Genomic DNA, 18,091 nt, shown 5'->3' with positions numbered 1-18,091 from the left:
TTAAAAATTATGATCGAGTATATGATTTATGTTATAATTTTTTGCAAGAGAATATATTTACAATTCCTCGACTTCGGTAGGAATATTTGTAACAATAAAAGCAAGTTCTATGATTTTTTTGGCGATGATCCAAGTGACGCAATTTATTTCTATAAGCAAACATGTATTTAAATAATTTATCACTAAGCTTTGAATTTTTAGTCAATGATGGACATTGAGGAACAATTTGGGTGCCTTTTTTTATTTTTATGTTTGCTACCTCTGTGATTTTTTTAGGAATGCTCCAAGCAATTTCTAAGCTTTGGCACAGGCTTTAAATATGAGTTTTAATCAATTTAGCACAAATTTATGGATATTGACAGAGAACCACCCCCAGTATTTTATATATATATATATATATATATATATATATATATATATATATATATATAATACTGAAAGATTAATTGTTATTGAGCCCAAGAAAATTTAATAAGACTTATTTTGGAAAATATATAATTTATTAATAACTGAATTATAATAGACACATTCTTACATGCAAAATCCAGATAAAATTGACCTTTTTGATCGCTTATATATTTTATAAAAAATTAAGTTTTTTGAAAGCCGTAACAATTTTTACTATCTGAGATAGTATAAATTAATATCTCTTATAGTGAATTTTACTATAAAAGATAGCAAAAATTACTAGCTTCCGAGTCTATTACCAAATTATTATCCGAGATAGTAATTTTTACTGTCAAATTTTTCTCAGTGTAGTCTCAACGAAGAAAAGAAGGCTGCTGACATTCTCTCATGGGTCATGCCGTCATGGCTCGGGTCGCGATACGTATACAGGTATACAAGGCATCAGCACGGGATCTATTTCAACAAATCAACGACTTCTCGCGTCTCGTTGTTTCCGCTCGCAAATCCGTCGTCATACCGCTTGTTTGGACTGACAGTTCCGCGCGCGCCCGAGCTCACGCGTCGACAAGCCTTCGAAGCGCACGCGGGCCAGTTTAACCGGAAGTACTCAGCTTATGCTGAGCTTGGCCGATAAAAATCTCTACGAGGCTACTTATAGCTCAGTCTTCGATTAGCATATACGCGGGCAATATATGTGTATATAGTGCACTCGCACGCACGATGTGCCGGACAGCGCGGGGCCATACCTCGACGGAGCCGGTTCATTCACGGAAGTGCGGAAGTGTCCGCCACTGCTGATGCGGGGCGGGGGGGGGGGGGGGGGGGGGGTTAGGCACGGTCGGCCGGGTCAGGGTTTTTCATCAATTTCAATTGGGCAGCGGAGGGTCAGGTGCCGCCCGTGCGCGTGCTGCAGTCCATCCGAACCCATCAGAGTCCGCGGCGAAGTCCGCCATCCGCATCGCGATCGCACGCCTGCGCCTGACAGCTCCTTCGGTCGGTCCAGATTTTTCGCCTACAATGCATCGGCCGCTGCACAATAGATCAGCCGGCTAGTGGATGCCCAGCCCTGCGTAGCCATCACGTCTCGAGCTCTGCGTATAAAGCGTGGCGCGCGCAGGTACTTGTAGCGAACTCCATCAGCGCGGTGTACTGTGATTTTCTCAGAGGTACACACTGCATCCACATCCACGTTGCGCGCATTTCGTGTCTCTCCTGCTCGCCGCTCGCCAACTCGCTCATTTGCATAGGCATACGCCGTCAACTGCAGCATACATTAGACCTATAGAGCGAAAGGATTTCACTTGACAAGCGGATCGATTCCGGAAACTCGCGGTCGCGATGCGCACCTCTCAACGGAGGTGGCACAGGAATAACAACGCAGCGCGCAAATCGCTCGCTAATAAGTATGCACGCACATTGCCCGGCGAGCGGGGCCTGCGCCGACGGCCGTATAATACCCGCAAAGCCGCATATAGGTACGTATGCTCGGTGTACCACTCGCGCCCGAACCCGTTACTCCGATGACCGGTCATATAATGCTCGCGAGTCAACGCTCGTAAAAGCTGACGAGTCAATCCCGCGCGTCGGTCCGCCGGCTTGGTTAAACTTCGGGCTTCCGGTCCACACTCCAACTTCACGCGCCCGGCTTCTCATCTGCACCTGTGATCGCCTCTGCGAGTGTCAGAAAAATGCGAGTAGCGGAGGATTTCTTCGCGTGCCATCGCGCAGTGCGCAGCAGGCGAGCTGTCGACGAGCCGGGCGATCGGGAGACACGCACACAAAGCCGTCCCAGTGTCTCTCCTCTCTGTTTTCCGCGAGATGATTCGCCGCCGCGTCTGTGATGCGCCGAGGTACCGGGCCGCGGGCTCAACCGTTTCCCGTTGCGCGCCAGGGGTGCGCCTCCGCCGCTCGCTCGCACCGCGGAGAGAGTTTGCCGGGATGCGAAGGGTTGCGCGATGCTGTGGGAATATTCTCACACTGCAGCGGCCCGATGTCACCTGTAGCATCCCCCTTCCGACTCGCTCGAGGAGAGCTGCTCTCTCTCTCTCTCTCTCTCTTTCTCTCTCTCTCTCTCTCTCTCTCTCTCTCTCTCTCTCTCTCTCTCTCGCTCTGTCTTCGAAGCGCCGAAGCGTCGCTCTCGATCATATACGCCTGCAGATATCTCGCAAACGCCACTTTTTGTTGCCACAGGCGTGACTCCGACGGGCGGAACTACAGCCAGATTGGAAAACAAAAAAGAAGCGGCCGCGCCGTGGTGAACAGAATTACATTCACGCAAAAGCCGGAAGCTTGCCGCGGCTATACGTGCGTCCCCGCAGTATACTCGACTTTGATTTTCCAGCCGAGCCCCCGATCGCATCGAGTTTCGCATCGGGCGCGCGTTACACTGCTCGGCCTCTGAGCAGCTGCGGGAGGGGGCTGCTGCAGGCACTTCCGCCTCTCTCCGCGCGCAGTTTTCCGCGCGCACATCATCCCTTTTACATTTTAATTTCTCCCCTTTTGCGCCGGCCATTCAAAGGCTTCCTTCCCTCCCGGCCGAGCTCCCGGCTAGGTGGCATCCCTATTTAACATTGTAATTCCACGCTCCTCGTCGCCCTCCTTCCCACCGCTCTCTATCGCCCAACGTACCGATCCGATCCGTACGTACAGCCCGTGCGCGCGGAAGGACCGTTGATTGCGGCGACGAGGCCAGCGCAGGAAGGCTCGGCTACTGTGTGCTCGGCACTACTTACGGCGGCAGCGGATTATCGACGAGCGCGTTATACCTGCGCGCGCGTGTCAATCGCGACGATGAATACATTAGGTCGAGCTAGTACATCGCTTACATCAACCAATCGAACTCGTACTTAATCTCGCATGTATTCAAGCGTTTCCTTTCAAAACCGAATTCGATCGTTCGTTCATCGAGCGACCCGACCTATAGGTATACCCCCCGAGAACACTCCCGACGTTATAGCTCTTCGTGTGACATACGTCAAGTTGTGGTTAAAGAAAAATAGTGCATCAACTCGACGTCGATCGGGAATGCGCATCTGAAAAATCGACCGGGAGAGTTGCGCTTCCCTTTCGAGAATTCGCCATTCGTCAGTTTTCCGAGCCCAACAGTCGTGGATCAGCCAGCCGTTGATCAGCCAGCCGCGAATGGACATGCGAGTGCAGGAAGAGACGTCGCACGATGGCTCGCCCGCCGAGGTGGCCACTGCAGCTAACCTGCACACTCGCTGCAGCACTACTTACTTATATATACATATATACTTACTTGATCCGCCCGACTCTGGCCAAGGCGCGCGGGGATTTCCAAAAACGAATCTCCTGCGAATCTCGCTCGGCCGCCCAAAATCATAGCTGTTCAGCAGTCACGGAGCGCTCGGATATTTAAATTTACATATCCGTTAGGAAAAGGTCGATTTTTTCTCGGACGCGCACTGCAGCGCAGAGCGGCCTATCAGCGCAGCGTGCCGCGGCTCAACGTACTTTTGCGCGTCCTGCAGTGTTCGTGCGCGCGAACCTAGCACGCGCTCTTCATCTGGACAATGCTCGAGCTCGGCAATTTCCCTCGGCGCCAGACTACTCCGCCGCGACGAGGGAGCCGGAGGATGGGATTTTTTATAACTTTTTTATCCTTCGCAGGGGCGACGGGTCACTAGCGGCTAACCTGTCAGCGAAGTGGCGTCGGATTGGCCAACGCCCAGATGTGCGCGACCTGCGTCGCGGACGCGCCTCTGATTTATGCGCGCGCGTGTGATCTACCTGCGCGGCCGAAGGTTCGCCACTGTCCAGGTGGAAATAAGGGCCCGCCACTGGTCTCGGTCTCCCTCTGCACTCTTTTAATTTTTTAATTTCATCCCAAGTAGGTAGCTACTCTCTCGGCGGGCTCCGCTCCTTCAGTAGCCGATTTTTTGCGGCCCTTGACAAACGCTTAACTCGTGGGGACGGCGTAAGATCGTTACGCTTGCTCGCGCGATTGATCGTTGCCCCCGAGAGCAGCGCGCGCGTCCGGCTGTCACGTGAATTACGCAGCGCCTCCCTTCGCGCATGCTCGCCGCTCGCGGACAAACAGTCGATCCGTTGCAAACGTTATAATACGCGTACCAGGTGCGATACAGCTCAACAGCTCCGGAAGCGGCTCGAAACGTAGCAGTCGTTGCAAAAATCCAAGGCGTCTGGCAGCCGCCGGCCGCCATAGAGACTTGAGGCCGCTTATCGGGGGCTCGCGCCCGACGAATCTCGCGAATGCACGTGAACCAGAGAGCCTCTGAATCCATTAGACAATACCCGCATCTGCCTCTCTTCCCTCATCGCCTCGCGCCTCGCGCCTCCTTTCAACGGACATGCCATATTATACCAATTATAGTGCCTATACGTTCCAGGTCCGTCCAATTGACAAAATCAAAAGCTGATTTGTCTCCGGCGCGTTGCTTCGGGGCGATTTGCATGCGGGAATCCATGCATGCCGCAGACAAGATAATTGCAATTTGTCGCCCACGTACGCGACGAATTGCACGAGCACGTGCGCACGGAGATGTAATAATCACGGCTAGCGCCTCACAGCTGCGCGAGAGTGTAATTGTTACGGGCGGACGCTCGCGAGTCGATGCGCGGAGCGTCGAGAAATCTTTCGCTCTGCAGGAAACTTGCTCTCAACCGCGAGTCATGGGCGCAGACCGCGCAGAGGAGAGAAGCCGCGTGTCTGCGTCACGGGGAATATTCGACGATCTTTTAATGACAGCGAATGAATAGCGGAGCGCGACAGGCGGGTTACCGCGACGATTAATCAGGATTAAAGCGAATAAGTAGCGGCGCGCTGCCGACCAGAATCGTGTCCACTGGTCGCGCGCGCGCGACAACCATTCTTCACGCCAGCCGGACCAACTGCGCCCGTGCGCCCCGGCGAGTTGGCGTTCGAGTGGCCACTTGAGCGACACGCTCCGGAGCCGTGTGGGATTCCTTTTTTCTCCTCGGAGGCTTATCGGAACACGTTTCGAAAATCTGATCGGGCAGCTAGGAGTCGCTCGGAGATTTCTAGGCATCGCAAATGCGGCAGAATAAAAATCGTCGAGCGTCCGAAAGCGAGTCGGAGCTGCGAGAGAGAGAGAGAGAGAGAGAGAGAGAGAGAGAGAGAGAGAGAGAGCTGCTCCAATCCCGAAATCCACATAAATCAAGAGCACATCACGCCCAGGCAAATAAACCGAGCTCCGCGCTCGATCACCACTTGCCGCGCGCTAATCTCGAGCAAAACTCTTCCCTCTCGAGCAATCTAGCCGGAATGAAAGTAAGTCGAAAGCCGAGCGGGGATGAGCGGAAAACTCGCAGCCGCGAAGCAAGCGCACGAGATTTTTTCACGCGACCTCGGAATTGCATCATTCAGCCGGTCGACTAATTTTCGCGAGGGAATTTTCCCTCCACTCGTAAAAACTAGCCGACGACGGCTCTCTGCAGCCCATTTGGCGCTCCTCGCTCCTGATTTCCATTCCTTCCTTCCAGTCGGCTGCGAAATTAAGAGCGACAAAAAGAAGCTACGGGCGGGCAGTGTGGAAGTGGGGCAGCTTTCGGGGCCCGCTCTGCGCTCTGCCGATTCCAAGATAAAGAGGTCCGACTACTTGAGTAACACAGCGGTGGGGCCAACCGGCTCGGACCGGACAGCGCGAGATGGTCCAAGCGGCCGCGTGCGCACTCCGGGTATTGATCACCAGCTCTCGGAGCTGCGCGCGCGGAAGGGGCTGCTGCCAAGATGTGTCAGCGCGCGTGCATGCAGAGTAGCCTCTCCCCGGTTTCCTCTGAGCGCGAACCCCCCGCAGAGGGCCCGCGCGCGACTCCAACGCGACTCGGTACAACGCCGCACTCGTGTTATCTGCCTAGTCTATGATATGACGCTGGCTGTCATTCGTAATTCGCCTGCACTCGGCTCGAGAGCAAGAAGAAAGTTATAATCGTGCGCGCGCCCGTGAGCTGTGAGCGGTCATCGCTCGTATACTTACGTGCATGCCGGTAATACGTCCCGCCGTGCGGTCGTTTATAGGTCGCTCTTCCGCGAGCCGTTTCCGGGTTAGGAGCTCGCGAGAATCTTGAATCTTCCCGCTGCATTAAAAATGTGGGGGAAGCAATAGCCTGCACAGTCGATCGTTCCCATGCCGACAAAGATGCGCCGATAGCGCGCGGAGGGACACGAAGAGCTCGTTCGTTTCGTGCGCCTGTAACGCGGCGGCTGGGGCATCGGATCGGCTGTAAGCATATCAGTGGCAGAAAATGAAACAAAGAAAGGGCGAATCGGATATAGGTGTAGCGAGCTGCAGGAGTCTGGAGAGCTCCGTTATCGGCGCTGCGGTCACAACTATACGCTTCTCTGCCAATCCCGAGAGCGAGCTTCCAGTGACCTGCAGCATCTCGCGGATCAGCTGCATGCGTCGCACATCTCTGGAAATCCGGCGCGACCTCGAGCCGCTTAACTATCAATTATAGCAGGCGCGATAAGGCGACGGAACGACTGGGATAATGAATTTCCCCGGCAGCTTGGCCGCGCACGTTTTCCCTTTTTGCGCGCATGTAGGTACGTGCGGCGAGGGTCCTTCCCGCCGCCGGCTAAAGCGAAAATCGAAACCCCGTGGCCGGCAGCTTGCGCGAGCTTCCGTCGTCCAATTTTTCTAGCGTATCATGCACTCGCGCAGCTGCACTGGCCGAATAATATGACTATTCGCGGAGAGACTACGATCGCTTGTTGCGCTTGTTGCGCTTGTTGCCAATTGCGGTGGGTTCGCTTTGCGATCGCGCGCAGAAGCGAGAGCGGCAGGGTATAAGAAGGGGAGGAGCGGGTAAGCCGGAGCATTGTAATTCAAGTAATGTAAGCTTTATGCAAAATACATGTTAGTTAGGAGTGCGGAAGATAGAGAGAGAGAGAGAGAGAGAGAGAGAGAGAGAGAGAGAGAGAGAGCGAGAGAGAGCGAGAGAGAGAGAGCGAGAGAGAGCGAGAGAGAGAGCGAGAGAGAGAGAGAGCGAGAGAGAGAGAGAGCGAGAGAGAGAGAGAGAGAGAGAGCGGTGGCCGTCTCCCTCGGCCGCGCTACACCCTCTTGGCCGCTGCCGTGCACGTCCATCTCTCCCGCACTCCCGGCGGCATTTATCTCGTTCTCTCGCTCGCAAATCGCCTCGCCTCGCCTCCCTCTTCCTCTCTCTCTCTCGCTCGGCTATCTCGCCGCACATACAAGATGCGCGCCGGCCTGTCTCTATCTCGCTCCTCTCGCCGTGCTGGCCTGCACCCTCGATTCCGCTTTGGAAGACGGAGAGACTGGACCAAGCTCCCTACTTCTCGCTCTCTCTCTCTCTCTCTCTCTCTCTCTCTCTCTCTCTCTCTCTAACACACACACACACACACACTTTCCTCCCGTGCCGAGCGCTTTCTCTCGCGCGCGCGCGCGCCAGCTGAACGTGTGCAATTTCTCTCGGCTCTTTCCTCCCTCCTCCTTTCCTCTCCTTGTCTTTTCCTCACCCCTTGCCCACCCCCGGCATCACTACTGCTCGGCTCCTCGGCTCTCGCGAATTTTCCTCCCGAGCTTAAATTAACATTCGGTTTATCCTCCCGTTGTCCCGTCCCCGTACTGTCGCTCAAGACAGCGTCAATTATCCTGCGTACCCCGGTGTTTTTCCGAATTTTCGAGCCCCCTCTTCCTCGTCTTTGTCTCAAGCTCCATTACTCTTTCCGCATACAGGCTCCGCTCCGGTCACTCTTTTTTAAAGCTCCCGTTCTCTCCCTTTCCGCTCGGCAGCTCATTCTTTTCGCCCCCTACTGTGCGGCCTGTACATACGCGCGCAATCTCCCTCGCCTCGAATGCCGCTCCGTCGGCTCGTACGCTGCGGCCTAAGGCCTTCTGCTTTGCTTGTTTAATAATTTTGTGCCCTTAAATAAAGCAGCCGCTCGATTCCGCCGAGCGCCACTGTCCGCCCGAGCTTACGCCCTCTTACGCAAGTACGCGCGACTTACGCGCACGTGCGCTTTCTTTCAATGTTTCAATGCTGCTCCCGACGCGCCGTTTTTCCGGCCTCCGTCCTTCAAAAGACGGCGAAACGTTTTGCGTACGCGCAAGCAGCATAAGACGGGAGATCGCTGAGCTCGCATCTTTTGGCCATCCCTGGTAGAAAATTAACGGTTGAAATTCGTTAAAAAGTTAAGTTTAATTGGCCAGTTTTATCAAATTTTAATGTAAAAAATAAATTAAAATATTGCTAATGTTTTAGTGATGCGTATCTATAATACCACATCAGTATTATTATTAAGTTAAAAATTGTTTTTCCCTTCTTTTGGCATTAAAACGTATATATGTCTTATTACGAATATTTGGATTTTTTACGATTGTAACGTATTTTTCTACAATTTTTGGATTGTAGCAGTCAATTGACAAATTTCAAGCAAAAGTTTCGTTTTATCATGAGTTAAAGCGTCATATCTATGCATTTATAACGGTTAAACGCTTATTTAGTTAAATCGTTAACCGACAACAACTTAGCTAAGTGTCTTAAAACTTAGCTTATTAACCGTTAACATTTCTACCAGGGTTTGTTATTCGATATTATTATGCCGCCGCACAAGTCGGAATGCGCAAGCAAAACTTAGCGGGTTTCCGGTAATTCTTATGACTTACATCAACGCGTTTGAACGTATTTTGGAGAATTTTTAATTTCTTTTTTTTTTGTTTTCCAATTTGTTGGACGATTCTTAATAATTTTTGGATCAGTTTCAACATTCATGAACGTATTCATGATATTTACAATAATTACGATACGTATGCATTGCAAACGTCTGGAAACTATCAGAATTGTTTACTTTATGTGAAGAAATTTCGTTTGAACCGGTTTATTCTTGTTTGCCGTCGATTTTATCAAATATTTCCAAAATGTATCGAAATAGATCGCAGTTTCTCTTTGCAGACCTCTCCTGAAGGCATTTCCAGGCTAAATTAGTATATTTTGTACCAAGGACGTAAAATGGGCTTTTTTAGGCCGAGTGTGGAGTTTACAGTACGAGTCAAGACGAGTCAGCCCGAGCCAAAGGCTAGACCGTTTACGAGCCGCAGACGAGTACAGCAACCACCCGACACCAAAAAGCCCGCTTAGCGCTTGGTGCACACCATATTTTTTGTAACGCATGTACTGATTTTCGCGTTTAAACACATGCACACACACATATGTACACAATCATATATACACACACGCACACACACACACATATATACATATATTTGATGTGAACCATTGACAATTTTCTTTAAAATATTTTAGCGGGCGTTTTTAATTTCATTTTGCCCGGTGGGCGTTTTTCATTTTTTTGCCCGCATATTCTGCATTAGCGGGCGAAAAAAATGAAAAACGCCCGCCGGGCAAAAAAAAAAAATTAAAAACGCCCGCTAAAATTTTTTTTTGCCCGCTGGTCTGACAAAAGTTACTGTAGTCCCGCTTAATAGGTCAGAAAAATACGAAAATCGTGCTTGTGTTACAAAATAGTACATTGTACAACAAGAGGCGAAAATGGGCTTTTGCAATCGAGGATGATGTTTGAGCACGAGTGGTAGTCGAGGGCGCCGTAGGCGCCCGAGACGGACACGAGTGTTCAAACACCATCCGAGTCTGGAAAAGCACATTCGCCCCTCGTTGTTCACCGTGCTTTTTATAACAAATGTATAAGGAAGACCATTTGGGTCGCCTATGAAGTGGATCGAGAATGGAGTTTTTCGAGTCGTCCACTACGGTGGGTGTATAGATTCATATATATGTGTATATATATATATATATATATATATATATATATATATATATATATATATATATATATATATATACACACATATATATTTTATTTAATTATTTTATTTATTTAAATATATTTTTAGTAAAGCTTTTAAAATGTAGTAAATCCAAATTTTAATAAACTGCAAATTTTGAAAAATTTTGAGAATTTTGAAAATATGAAATTTTGAAAATTTGAACATTATGAGAAATTTTGGAAATTTTGGAAAATTTTGATAGTTTGGAAATTGTTTCAACAGTTTTTAACGATTTAAAGCTTTAGTAAGGAGATGAACAAAAAAAATGAATCGAGCGGACCGAAAATGGTCGTTTTCGCCTCTAGAGTGCGATTCTCTAGAGGTCTCTTCTGCTCGGTCCGCTCGATTTCCGATTCTCCGATTATTGTAGGCTCGTTCTACCTATATAGGGGGCGAAAATGGATTAATTGATACATGTATTGTGATCAGGGACTCCCGCTCTACTTTTTGTGTGACCCTCGGAAAACCCCATTTTCGGCCCAGTTTATAGGCACCGAAAATGGTCTTTTTTATGCACGTGTTATATAAAAAAGCATTTTTTGTAACACAAGCACGATTTTCGTATTTTTCGTACCTATGAAGCGGGCATAAAGTAACTCTTTTTAGACCGGCGGGCGAAAAAAATTTTAGCGGGCGTTATTCATTTTTTTTTTACTCGGCGGGCGTCTTATATAGGCGGGTAAAAAAATGAAAAACGCCCGCTAAAATTTATTAAAGAAAATGGTCAACAGCTCACATCAAATATACGTATATGTGTGTGTGTGTGTCTGTTTGTATATAATCATGTACACATGTGTGTAAACGCGGAAATCAGTACATGCGTTACAAAAAATATGGTGTGCACCAAGGGCTAAGTGGCTAAGTTCACACTCGGGCTAAAAAGCCCACGGTAAGCCCTTGGTACACAATATACTATTTGACAACTCCAGAAATGCGAAAAACAATATTTTCCAATCAAATTTTTTCCCTGTCGCTCGAGCAACGCCCTTGGAGTATGACTTTTAAAGCATCAAAAACTGCATTTCCCCTATGTCTATTGAAGCATCTACATATTAATTTATGTCCCTGACCCTGTATAGTGTATACTTGTAAAATCGAGAAGTTGGCCTGGCTTTCCAAATATTGATTAGAGCGTTAAAAAATACCACTGTGTACCTATACTTCTAGCTCTAAATAAATCACGGCATGTCTGAAAAAAAAATAATTTTTCTAATCGGCTTTTACACGACATCTGCATAATAGCTATACATCTACTACAAAGTTAAGAAAAGAGCGTAAAATTTCTCAATATCAATGGCATATCGATTGGAAATTTAGAGTCAAGTTATTTTGATGTTGTCATTCTCAAAGTTGTAAAATTTCTGCTTAATTGTTATTAGCTCTGCAATTTGATTGGCTTTGACTTGGCTTTAACTTTAGTCTGCTGCAAATTTTTGACTTGCAAAAGTAGGTATCCTGTTAACAGCATTGTAACTCGTCGGCTGTTTATCTTTTTTAAGAGTAATGCAATGTAGCATGTAACTTTGAGATGGATCGGTCAAGCTGGTTTCGAGATATCTCTACAACACCGAAATAATATTTGATGATCGAAAGTATAGTCGATTTCATGCTGCCCAAAGCGTGTGCGTAAAGCAAGAGCGATAGAATGATTATATCGTCGCTCCCTACGAAGACCATCACAGTTAAAATTTTTCAACGAAAACTAGCACAACTCACGATTTGCCGCAAAGAGTAGCACAGTTCAGACATTATATTACTTAAAATGTGAGTATTTTACGTTTTTATTGGGTTTTTGGGTTGGTTAAGTTCATGAAAACCTTGGACAAAGACAGACAAACCTCAAAGTTTCAAAAAGTTTCGGAATTTTCTAAAAAAAAGTGAACAATTTAAAAAAATGTTTGTAAAAAACTATTGTATTTGGAAAAACAATTTTAAATTCGGTTAAAAGTTGTAAATTGTGAATATTTAAAAATGTTCATTAGTTCATTCAGTTTTCGCGGCAAATGCGCGAGTTGTGCTACTCTTCGCGGGAACCCGCGAGTAGTGTTAGTCTAGCGTGCGTCAAATGAGTTGTGCTACTTATGATGGGAAATTTCAACAGTGTTACTCTTCGTAGGGACCGACGATATAATCTAGCCAAAATACACATGGTAGAAAATTGAGGCTATATTGCCCAGAATTCTGGCGAATTTTCTGTTGGGTTGCCAGAATCTGCGACAGAATCTTGCCAGAAAGCTTGTGAGTGGCGCGACGGTTAACGGGCAGAATTCTAGCGAAAATTCTGGCAAAGGTAAAGAAAGGCAATTTGAGGTTAGAATGAGTATTGAGTACACATACATATATTGATTTGCTTAAAACTCGATAACTTCATTTATTCATAATTTCTGCTAATAAATTAATTCTATTTCTTTAGCATTCTAATTAGCTTCATCCAAAACAGCCCTACTCTACAACCTATATACGCTTCATTCCACTTAGTAGTGCAAAATCCATCTGAGTAGTGCAAAATTTCATGCCTAACGAAACTAAACTCAAAATACAATATATCCATTGAAACATTCATTGTAGCTTGTAGAGTACATTGAATACAAATTTCACATTTTTCTTGGCATCAGCGATTAGGGCCGAAATCTGAAATCATTCAATTGCTGTGATAACATAATAAAATGTATTTAAACTCATTCATCAGCTTTAGGCATTTCCAAAAATAGTACATATTAATAACTTTTGATTCATAGTTCAAAAGTTATTCACAAAATTCATAAAAATTTTAATCAGTTTGTCGTGGTTTTCAATTTTAGAAGATAAGAATATTCTAATAGCTTCTGAACTATAAATCAGAATCATACACTTCATACTCTGCACAAAAAAAGTAGGCCATTTAATTCTGCACTGCCGCCTACCATGAGACTGTGCAGATTTCGCCGGCCGCGGCATCACTGGATTCGCATAATTAAAGAATATGCATTCCCAATATAGCGCGCACACGCGTGTATAAGCCCTTTACAGTCGAATTAGACTCTCCCATGACCATCACGTTGAGGCGACCATAATTATACGAGAATATTTGCGTTTGACTAAAAAGCTGAGCAAACTGTGAGCGCGTCCCCGCGAAACGGGCAACCACACTGTATGCATGGGAGTCTAATATAAACAGAGAGGGAGAGAGAGAGAGATTTTTTAATAAATATATTAATAATGCTCAATGGCGTCATCATTGGTTTAAATAGTGAATTTGAAGAAAAGTTTAGTATAAGAGTCAGTGGATTTGTCTATCATTACAATGCCATTTATTTGCATTATAAAAAAGCTATACAACTGAAATTTTACACAGATACTTACTATGCTACCTAGAAAACATGTAACCTACATGATTATGATTTAACTGTTTTCATTCATATTTTCACATCGAGGCCCATATGAATTTAGCGTATCAAATTTTGCTTGTAGACAGTTATATAGAAACTACCATCTCTAGCACATTGTATTTCTGGTTTCCAGTGTATTTTTACATGAAGAAAGTTATAAGTATTTCAGCTTTTTTGTCAAGGCATTAATTAGAATTTAGACTTTTAACAGTTGTGAGAGATTTTGAGACCGATACCTGTTTTTCCATTTTTGCATTTATTCTCATTCAAAAACTAACAAGTCTAGAGAGCTCCTATTTTGCATATAGATTTCTTTTGTGATTGTGGAAAGATATTTAAAGTTGAATCAACGTTAACTGAAATACTTTTGTGTTCGACTACAACACCGATGATAATTATTTAGTCATATAGCATGAGTTTGCATTCACATCAGTGTCGGAGTCGAAATCAGAAGTTTTTCAGTTGAGGTTGATTCAACTTTAAATATCTTTTCACAATCACAAAATAAATCTATATGCAAAGTATGAGCTCTCTAGACTTGTTAGTTTTTGAATGAGAATAAATGCAAACATGGAAAAACAGGTATCGGGCTCAAAATCTTTCACAACTATTAAAAGTCAAAATTCTAATTACCTAATACCTTGACAAAAAAGCCAAAACATTTATCACTTTCTCCATGTAAAAATATGCTAGAAACCAGAAATACAATGTGCTAGAGATAGTAGTTTCTGCGTAACTGGCTATAAGTAAAATTTTACCTGCTCAATTAAAAAATTCGCATGAGCCTGGATGTGAAAATATGAACGAAAATAGTTAAATCAGAATCATCTAGGTTACATATTTCTAGGTAACATAGGAAGTGGCAGTGTCATATTTTAGTTGTCTAGTAGCCTTTTTACAATTCAAAGAGCATTGTATGATGATAAAAAGACTTAAACTTACTGACTCGGATACTGAACTTTTCTTTAAATTCACCTCTCAAACCTCACCGAGGGTGACTTTGGGCACAGAGACACACTCTTTATTCTTTTAATTGAACTACTCACTGACATTAAAAAAAAACTAAATAATATTCAGACACTTTATTACTACTTCAAATAGGGTTAGGGTGCCACTTTTCAATACACATGTTGTAATACTACACACTCTTGGTAATGATGAATTTTTACTAAAATTCCTTGCTAGTTATATTACATATATTGTATCTGTTATCAAGGTTTCCACATTTAATTTTAAATACCTCAAACATTTCCACCAAGGTTATGAGATATAATGACTGTTTTAGGGGTTATGAATTTAAAGCGCGGTTCTGATCTCGTTGCCTAGGCAACCAACCAGCAACCAATCAGAATCACGTATTAAATGCTTCACAACAAAGGCCATCATTTTTTTAAGAGAGGAAGGATTGTCCGAACGCATGTAAAAAACTTGGTCTGGTGAGTGTGCCCTCAAAATTGTAAGAGCTTGATTTTTCGACCGTCAAGTGTCCGACTTTTCGTAGAATGACTCATATACGAAGCCACGGCATAGACTCTGCTGCTGCACGTGTGTCTACGTCTTCGCTTCATGTAAATTAGATGTGCGGGATAAAGCCGATTCTCGAGCGGCGAACGACTCGCCCGTCGGTTCCTCCTCCCTCTCTTTGCCTTCTCGGCTGCTACACTGAGCCGAGGAAGGGAGAGACACGATGCCCGGATAATTAACGTTTGCGCGACATGAAGAAGCGCATAGGTATAGCCGGGGCCCGAGCCCGCGCATAATTGAAGTGGCTGCGCAATCGAAGAAAAGCGGTGCATATAAGGCTCTCCGAGCGCGACGAAAAATCACGCCGGCCGCCGCGAAAAATGTTCGTAAATTCGCTATCATCCTCTCGTGGGGGAGCTGCTTTTTAATCCTCGCGCGAGCACGTAACGAGGTAAGTTACAAGCGCGCGGCGGTGGACTTCGACGTCCTCTGCACGTGTATGCGCACGTAAGGGTCATGAGCGCGCGCTGGTCGCCTTTGTACGCTCTCTCCCCCTCTCTCTCTCTCTCTCTCCCTCTCTCTCTCCCTTGCTCTCGAGAGCCGCCACCGAGGCACATGCCGACGCACGTAGAATGTAATTAAGATAAATTAGCGTTAAGGGGGAATTTCGGGCGGTGGGCGAGAGAGAGAGGGAGAGAGATAGACAGAGAGAGAGAGAGAGAGAGAGACAGAGATAGAGAGAGAGAGAGAGAGAGAGACAGAGATAGATAGAGAGAGAGAGAGAGAGAGAGAGAGAGAGAGAGAGAGAGCTGCTGCTCAGAACGGTGGATGCTAAAATGCCGGGGGATGGACGGGATTTTCGTGCATGTGCTCCTGCCGACTATGCGCGCACATGTATAGGCGCGTTAGGAATCCTCGAATCGTTCCCGCGTCTCGGAAAGGGAGAAGAATTCGCTCGCTACACTCCCTCGCGCGCCGGCTCCGGATAATAAATTAATAACGCGCGATATAATTAGCGCTTAAGTATGCGCGTTTCTTCCTTTTTCCTCGGCTAGTTATCCGTATAATGCGTGCTAATCGCAATTTACCGCGGCGGCTGACTTGCGTCGCGCGACACGGAAACCGTTTTCGGCTAATGTACGCGTCCGACAGCGCTTTCGTTCGCGACGACCTATTTCCAGGTGGAGGGCTAGGCGATCGCGGTGTGATTTACACTTCATCTAATTACAAAGTTCGCCGCGCGCAGCTCGCGATTGCTTGCACGTACATCAGGAACGCACTCGTTACGGGGTTGCGGCCATGTCGTTAACGACGAGCCCCCGATGCAGCGCGGCGTTTTGCGTGCGAGCTGCGTGTTGTCTACACGCTGGAGCTCTGACGTAGGTGCAGAGGGCAATTTGACGATGGAGTGCAGACGCGGCGCACTGACCGCTACTCGAGCCGGAAGGACCGGACGCGAGCGAGGGAAACAATGCCCCCGGGGGTGGCTGGCGTTGATGGACGCTTCCGATAGTCGACGAGCCAGCCGTCCGCAGGCTCCGCCGCCGTCTTCCTTCCGCGCTCGAGCATTAAATTATTTAATTAATTAAGTTCGCAAGACCTGCGCGCGCCAGCCAGCTTAGTGATTAATAACGCTGTGCGAAGGGAGAGAGCGAGACAGAGAGCCGCGGCGGCGTAGCGCGCCACCGCGGAACCTGCAAGTTTCTTCCTTCGCCCCGAGCTTACTCTCCAATCGAGTTACGCATCCGCGTGTACGCCGAGCAGCCAATGAATCTCTGCCCTGCTTTTTCCCTCTGCTTGCGTGGTTTCTGTATCTAATCGAAATTCCGCGCTATTATTAGTACCAAACTTCTCTCTGGTAGAGGTGCTCCACGTCGACTGACCATTGCGCAACGAATAAAATGAACTTTGTATTGTCGAATGCGTGTAACCGTATATTATAGGGCTACGCTTATTTCACTGGATGATCAGCAGTTACCTGCTAAAGCAAATGCGATATAAGCTACTTCTATCGATGAACATATTAAATTTTTGCACTAGCCTATGGCCTTTATCGACAATATCTTGCGAATGCCAACACAATATATATGGTCAAATAAGTAGGTACTCACCGCAGTTACAGCGACAGTTTGAAGAAGCTGTCGTACTTGTCTTGGCCGTGCTACTATAGCTTCCCTGGACCTTGTCGTTATAAATTATTGTGAAATAGCTTGATATTTCACATGCAGTGAGTAGTTCTCATCATTCTTAATCACCAGGATTTTTCGAAAAGCTTCACAGCTCATTGTAGTTCTCGCATTACAACTGTTTTGAAACAATTCACTTTAAAGTTTTGGCGTATATCAAATGAAAAATAGGTAATTTTATTCACTTTTATCAACTTTCGTTAGAATTAACGAAAAGAAACTGAAATATCTACATAAAAAAATTTCTATAAAACGAAAACGTCTCAACGAGATGAAAAACGGACTTTTTCCCGTTATTTTCACACCGTTAAATCATAGAGAATGAGCTATATAGTTGGCTTCTCCTTTAAAGTTTGACATTTCCATACATCACCCATCCACCAAGGTGATTCAGGATCAAACTCGTCTTCTTCATTCTGCATCGTCCAGCCGTCTGCTTCCTGCAGCATCGTCCGGTCGTCTACTTCGAGCAGCATCGACCGGTCATCCTCTGGACAGACTCAACCTCGACACTTAGATTCCTCAGCATCGGTCTGAGGAGCACTTAGAGGTACTCTCAGGTACGTGTGCGTGCGTATGTCTATTAGAAATGTTAACATGCAAGTTCGGCCCAGAGGGCTTCTTGGTTCCCAGCACCAAACCCGTGTTAAATATATATATATATATATATATATATATATATATATATATATATATATATATATATGCGCGTGTGTGTGTGTGCAAATCCAGAAGAAACCGGACACTTAAGGAGGACTGAGTGAACAAATTTGAAATTTGAGAGCACACCTACCCGACCAACTTTTTTGGGTTCTTTAGGTCATATAGAACCCGAAAAACCTTGGGTTCCCAAGAT

At 46.3% G+C, this 18,091-nt stretch overlaps 1 long non-coding RNA gene across 2 annotated transcripts in view; it reads right to left on the bottom strand.

Annotated features, from left to right (window-relative positions):
- Nucleotides 1-17,667, bottom strand: part of LOC116417840 — a 38,277-nt gene extending 20,610 nt beyond the window's left edge. For both annotated transcript variants that reach the window (XR_004228075.1, XR_004228076.1), the window contains exon 1: nt 17,161-17,667. This is a non-coding gene — a long non-coding RNA (uncharacterized LOC116417840). The remainder of the gene's footprint in view (nt 1-17,160) is intronic.
- Nucleotides 17,668-18,091: the final 424 nt, after the last annotated feature.

Source organism: Nasonia vitripennis (assembly GCF_009193385.2).
Source record: "Nasonia vitripennis strain AsymCx chromosome 1 unlocalized genomic scaffold, Nvit_psr_1.1 chr1_random0009, whole genome shotgun sequence".
NCBI lineage: Eukaryota > Metazoa > Arthropoda > Insecta > Hymenoptera > Pteromalidae > Nasonia > Nasonia vitripennis.
The sequence above is the reverse complement of the archived record's forward strand: the minus strand, read 5'-3'. Positions and strand labels throughout refer to the sequence as shown.